Source organism: Alosa pseudoharengus, unplaced genomic scaffold (genome assembly GCF_046254945.1).
Source record: "Alosa pseudoharengus isolate Yale_2024_CS ecotype anadromous, Long Island Sound unplaced genomic scaffold, YU_APseudo_1.1 YU_APseudo_1.1_scf_22, whole genome shotgun sequence".
Lineage (NCBI taxonomy): Eukaryota > Metazoa > Chordata > Actinopteri > Clupeiformes > Clupeidae > Alosa > Alosa pseudoharengus.
The window spans coordinates 24,831,966-24,839,052 of record NW_027468680.1 but is presented as its reverse complement, the minus strand read 5'-3'; the positions used below and the strand labels follow the sequence as shown (position 1 = coordinate 24,839,052).

At 38.4% G+C, this 7,087-nt stretch overlaps 1 long non-coding RNA gene across 1 annotated transcript; it reads left to right on the top strand.

Annotated features, from left to right (window-relative positions):
* Nucleotides 1-404: 404 nt before the first annotated feature.
* LOC143138947 (uncharacterized) lies at nt 405-5,586 on the top strand. Its single transcript, XR_012990307.1, has 3 exons — nt 405-769; nt 2,249-2,525; nt 3,996-5,586. It is a non-coding gene; the product is annotated as an uncharacterized LOC143138947 (long non-coding RNA).
* The last annotated feature ends 1,501 nt before the right edge of the window (nt 5,587-7,087 follow it).

Below are 7,087 nucleotides of genomic sequence, written 5' to 3'. Positions count from 1 at the left end.
ATAGTAGGTTTATATAGTTATAGCTTGCATTAATATTTCTTAATTATGAAAACATGTAGGCCTAGCTTATAGCCTTCACTTGGCCTCTGTTTTACAGCTAACAAGAAACAGGTGTCTTTGAACACTACTGTAGGAGGAAAGGCACCAGAGTGTTTTACAGTAGCAGAGGAGTTGGCCATCGCAAATAATAGTGGAAGGCCGATTATGGAGGGGGTTGAGGGAGGCATTCGGTCGGATTCTGGTGCTGTGGAAATGTGTAGCCTTTATGTGCAGGTTACAGTAATATGACATTCAATTCAACAAGTTTGTTAAAATGGTGATTTTTATTTATTAGGCCTACTGTAGGCTATGTCCGATTTATATTAGGCTATTCTTGCTCAGATGTTCAGCATACTGTAGGCCAACCCAGTCTCACGTCTGAACGTGTCACTGTCACGTTAATTAATCTATTGGGACGTGTTGTGTAACACGTTTCCTTGTTAAAAAACGTGTTGAGCAGGACGTAATTATCGTGTTACTATCACGTTGTATTTCGCTTTCAACGAGCCAACAGAACCACGTCATCTGTCAAAAAAGCCTGACCTCACAAAATGGCGAGAATGTTATTTGATGCTTTTGATGTGCAGTTTCACACTCTTAAGCCTGCTTTGAGTTGTGGGTTAGAAGGAGCCACCTTCTAGCTAGCAGTTTTAGAAGGCTGAACCCCAGAATCCAGAAACAAGAACCGAGCAGGGACGGAGAAAAAAGAAGAATCCAAATGGGAAATGAGGTGAGCCTTGCTACTGCCGCTAGCATGATAATTTTGCTAGCAATTGAGCAAAACATTTTAAAGTTGATTTAACATGAAATAGTAGCCTATGCATGGGCAATACTGTGAATTCAGAGTAGGCTTGCACAACTTATAATTTAGTTAACGTGCATGATGTAATGTTACATTAATCTGTAAAACAGCTGTTGTCTGTGTAAATTAACATTGTAGCCTAATATTGTTAGTGTCAGCTACAGCTAACAGCTGGGAGGTAGCCTATCAGCCAGGCATGTATAATCGATAATCATGATGAACGTGAATAGATTTCGTTGCGAAAACGCGCATTGTTTTAGGCCACATATCAGGTATAAAACAATTGTATTCTGATACAGCAGTTCTCCAGATGTTAGATATTCACTTATATTATAATATAATATTGTATTTCTTTAACCTGATTAAGAGAGGGGTTTAATTCAATAGAGAATTGCAATGTGTGTAGCCCATAATATTAGATATTAGATTAGGCTAGATTTAGATTAGATTCAACTTTATTGTAATTTAAAAGAGTAGTACAGGTACAGAGCCAATGAAATGCAGTTGACATCCAACTAGAAGTGCAGTTAGATAAATAGGCAAGTTTTCCAGATGACATGTGTACAGTGACAGAAATAGCCTATACAGTGAATATGGAATGTGTGTCTAGACTATAACAAAACAAATTGATAATAATACATAATAATGATAATAATAGCAGTAATTACAGTAGGCCACTTGCATTGTTGTTGGTGACGTGTCTGTTTCCTATTGTTCCATGCCACTCTCCTACTGTCTCAATATCTTAGCAATATCTTAGTTCAATTCAATGTCTTATAATGGTAAAAGATGTGGACAAATACATGATATGATATACAAATAAATCGTTGTTCACGACATGTTATGGTTAAATTATCGGAATGAGTGCGATGGTGATGCAATCCTGCTTTTCAATTAGTTGAGATGGTGTTTGACATTAAATTATAAGCAGGTCAGTTTCACATAATAAGCTTTTTGTTTCTTTGGGTCTGGGTAATTCATGTGACAAAAAATTCTGTTATAGGCTTCTACCGTTTTTCTGAAAAACAAAGCAGTACAACAACATTTCTATCTCCAAAATAATGCATTGTACGCATGTGTGTACTACGTAGTGCATGCAGCTTTTAATGTCCAAAGTAGCCTATACTGATTTCCCTGCATAAAAACTACAAATACTCCTCCAAAACTACAGTGTTGACACTTGAAGTTGTGGAGTTATATTTTAGTAGCCTATTCTATAATAGAATAAATACCCACATCAGTTTTACCCTTGTCTCACCTGTATACAACATATGTCTATGAATTGCAGTAGTGATCAAATGAAAAAGGAAAGAAAGGTGTCCTGATGTGTTGTTTAGGGATGGTCCTGCAATGTTTTCTCGACATATCTTTATGTCTTTTTTCTCCCCTCTACTTATGTTTTCACAGATCCTTGCTCCTGATATCCTGATGTATGGGTTGCACTTCATTATATGACTCCAACAGAACACTCACAGAAAGGAGAGTGGTGTCAAACTACAAGACAGCCAGCATGTAAGCAAGGCCTTGTTTGTCCTTGTTTGGCTACTCATTTGTCTACTTCCTGAAGAGGCTGAAGCATGATGGCCTTGACACCTTAGTCCTTGCTTCCATTAACAGCTGTGTTATGGAGTGCATCCTCACATCATGGTCTACTGCAGCGGTGGATACAAAGGACAATTGGCAGGTATTTTACGTCACTTTTGCATTACTTTTACTGTGATTTTGCTAGATATGGTTGTCGCTGTGCTAAATATAGGCCCATATTGTAGATGGAGAAACGCATTGTACAGCGGATACATCTTGGGCTATACTATTAAGGGACAGCTGAATTGACCACCTAAACCATATATTTTCTGAAAGCCTATAGCCTCTAGATGTCAATTAATATACATTAAAACATGCCCCACCTTCCTACTGATTTTGGTGCATCATAAGGCGTACATAGGCCCATATTGTAGATCGAGAAACGCCTTGTACAGCGGATACATCTTGGGCTATACTATTAAGGGACAGCTGAATTGACCACCTAAACCATATATTTTCTGAAAGCCTATACCCTCTAGATGTCAATTAATATACATTAAGACATGCCCCACCTTCCTACTGACTTTGGTGCATCATAAGGCGTACAGAGGCCCATATTGTAGATCGAGAAACGCCTTGTACAGCGGATACATCTTGGGCTATACTATTAAGGGACAGCTGAATTGACCACCTAAACCACATATTTTCTGAAAGCCTATAGCCTCTAGATGTCAATTAATATACATTAAGACATGCCCCACCTTCCTACTGACTTTGGTGCATCATAAGGCGTACATAGGCCCATATTGTAGATCGAGAAACGCCTTGTACAGCGGATACATCTTGGGCTATACTATTAAGGGACAGCTGAATTGACCACCTAAACCATATATTTTCTGAAAGCCTATAGCCTCTAGATGTCAATTAATATACATTAAGACATGCCCCACCTTCCTACTGACTTTGGTGCATCATAAGGCGTACAGAGGCCCATATTGTAGATCGAGAAACGCCTTGTACAGCGGATACATCTTGGGCTATACTATTAAGGGACAGCTGAATTGACCACCTAAACCACATATTTTCTGAAAGCCTATAGCCTCTAGATGTCAATTAATATACATTAAGACATGCCCCACCTTCCTACTGACTTTGGTGCATCATAAGGCGTACATAGGCCCATATTGTAGATCGAGAAACGCCTTGTACAGCGGATACATCTTGGGCTATACTATTAAGGGACAGCTGAATTGACCACCTAAACCATATATTTTCTGAAAGCCTATAGCCTCTAGATGTCAATTAATATACATTAAGACATGCCCCACCTTCCTGCTGACTTTGGCATATCATAAAGCATACATAGGTCCATATTGTAGATCGAGAAACAAATTGTTCAGTTGATACAATTTGGCGTACACTATTAAGGGACAGCTGATTCAACCACCTAAACCATACTAGGACTTGGTCCACCCTCCTTAAATACTTTGGCGCACTATATTAAAGGCATAGACCTGCATTTTATTAGTGGACTTTATAGTCATCAGTATGTTTGAACATGTCAAGAGAAACACTGAGATTGTAGTTTCTTTCTTTGTACACTTGTTTTATCTCTATTTCTAATTTCCAGGTTGTCAGCTGTTATCAGGCTCATCACCAAAGCAAAAAGACATGCCAGGAAGGAGCAAGGCACAGGCCAGGAAGGAGCAAGGCAAAGCCCGGGGATTTTTCTGCAGCTGTTCCTGCCCGTTATAGAAGGACTGCTCCTGAGAATAGATGGGTGTCTACATCGTTTTTTCAAAATGGTTCTTCTACACATGATGTTTGTCAAGCACTGCTCATTGACTGGCCAGGGGTCCTCTGTATTGTGACCACTGGTCAAAGGCGCCACATGACTGTCTCAAAGTCCTCTACATCATTCCGGTGACGGGACTTCTGGCCTAGTCTGACAGGATGGGTCTTGTGTTACTGTGATCAGACGGCTCAACAATGCATCATTCTCATCCATGCCCTCATCGCCTCAAGACTGGAGTACTGCAACAGCATTCTCTATGGTCTTGAAAAATATTATTGTCTTTATTATTATTATTATTATTATTATTATTATTATTACAGGTCTCTCTGCACCCGAACCAGCAGGTTCAGAGGAAGCTTCTTTTCTGTGGCTGTCACCCGACTGGACTGTAGCTCTGTATCCCGGTGACAACCAATCAACTAAGCCCCCAAATACCCTATTCCACCCATAGTGTTATTTATTTACAAATGCACATACTGTAATTACAATTATACATAACCATATTCTACTGCTCTTCATGCTATCCATCATGAACACTTCTTACTACTCTTATAATGTTACTGTTTCTGCACTACAATGGTACTGTTACCACACTGCACATATCTGTCTATATGGTTCATACTGAATATCCATATTTATTCTGTTTTTCTCATATGTTCTGTTAATACACTGCCCATATTTATATCTAATTTATATTACTCTAAACCACCTTCTGTAAACCAACTGCATATTACTGTCTACACGACACTATACAGTATTTCTTGTCCTGCCTATGCACCATCTGTCTATACTTTGTATATCACATTGCACTTTTGCTTTGTACAAGGTTCTCACGGGTCATAGAATTTCTGGAATATCATGGAATTTTAGAAAGTCTATTCCAGACATGGAAAGTCAGGGAATTTTTATCATTTTGGGGGCAAAGTCATGGAATATCAGGGAATTTTGTCGTAGTAGTTTATGATGTACTAGCAAAATGCATATTTCCACACAGTATGTATATCTAGTTATTAGCTTTACAGCTTGCTTGAGTAGCCCAACTGTGTTAATTCAATGCCTATTTATTCATCTCCCGCTCTAAAAAAGTAAAAGACTCTTGATGCGGCTGCTCTGAAATCATTGGTCGGTATATTGTAAGTCATGGAAATTCAGGTGTTTTGTCAGGGAAAAGTCATAGAATTTTACATTTGACTTAGAGTGGGAACCCTGTTTGTACTTTTACTCTGCACAATGACAATAAAGGTGAATCTGATCAAATGTAAATTATTATTTAGTGCCTGTAGTGCTGCTTTGTATTAGCATACCTTTGCTGTTTGTTTTATGTGTATTGGACAACCCCCTGTTTAAAGCAATCACAAACTTACAGATTTTGATTGATCTTGATACACAGATGTGTGTTGTGCTGAAATAAACCCAATTTCACTTATCTTAGGTGCTGTGGGACTTTTGATGCACAAGAAATCTTAAGAAATGGCCGTTCAGAGAGCATTGTTTTGACAGATGTTGACCAACAAAGTTCTTAAATCATACACAAACCATTAAAACATCCATATTTTGATTGAATATGATGCACAGAGATGTGTTGTGCTGAAATAAACCCAATTTCACTTATCTTAGGTGCTGTGGGACTTTTGATGCACAAGAAATCTTCAGAAATAACCGTTTAGAGAGCATATTTGACAGATATTGACCAACAAAAGTTCTTAAATCATAAACAAACCATCAAAACATCCATATTTTGATTGAATATGATACACAGAGGTGTGTTGTGCTGAAATAAACCCAATTTCACTGATCTTACCTGCCATGGCAAGTTTGATGCACCGGACATACTCAGAAACTACAATTGAGACACCCATATGGCCAGACAGGCCTAGGTAAGTGTCACACCCATTATTTCATGAAATGTCAACATGTGGCACATATTTTGATACAGGGAATGATAACAAACGTGTTTGTCAAATTTGAGACCTCTAGCTGCTTGTATGTTGTCAGGAGGCGGAGCCAAAGATTGGAAAATGTAGATTTCTAGGGGGCGCTATAGAGTCTATGAATGTGTGAGGTGTGATTTTACGTATCTCATATATTTTATGTCATAGATAGATGTCACATGCCAAATTTAGTCTGTTTATGAGGTATGCAAGTTAGAAATGCTAACCCTAGGTTTAGATGGCCATAATTTGCATAGGTCAGATAGGCCTTGATAGGATTACACCAGTTAATTCAAGATAGTACCAACATGTGGCACATATTTTGATACAAGGAATGATAACACACTTGTTTGTCAAATTTGAAACCTCCAGCTGCTTGTATGTTGTCAGGAGGCGGAGCCAAAGATTGGAAAATGTAGATTTCTAGGGGGCGCTATAGAGTCTATGAATGTGTGAGGTGTGATTTTACGTATCTCGTATATTTTATGTCATAGATAGATGTCACATGCCAAATTTAGTCTGTTTATGAGGTATGGAAGTTAGAAATGCTAACCCTAGGTTTAGATGTCCATAATTTGCATAGGTCAGACAGGCCTTGATAGGATTACACCAGTTAATTCAAGATAGTACCAACATATGGCACATATTTTGATACACGGGATGATAAAAAACTAGTTTGTCAAATTTGGGACATCTAATGACTTGTGTGTTGCCAGGAGGCGGAGCCAAATATAGGAAATATTGGATTTGGGGTGCTATAGAGTGAATATGTGAGATGTGATTTAACTACACACTCAAATATAGCTGCTTGTGTGTTGTCAGGAGGCGGAGCCAAAGATTGAAAAAAAGTTTGAATATGTGAGGGTTGAGTCCATTTCACTATATTTTGTGTCATCCAAGGATGTTACATGTCAAATTTAATCAGTCATATTCTAGTTAGAAATGCGAAACCAATGTGTACATGTCCATGAATTGCAAAGGTCAGACAGGTCAGAT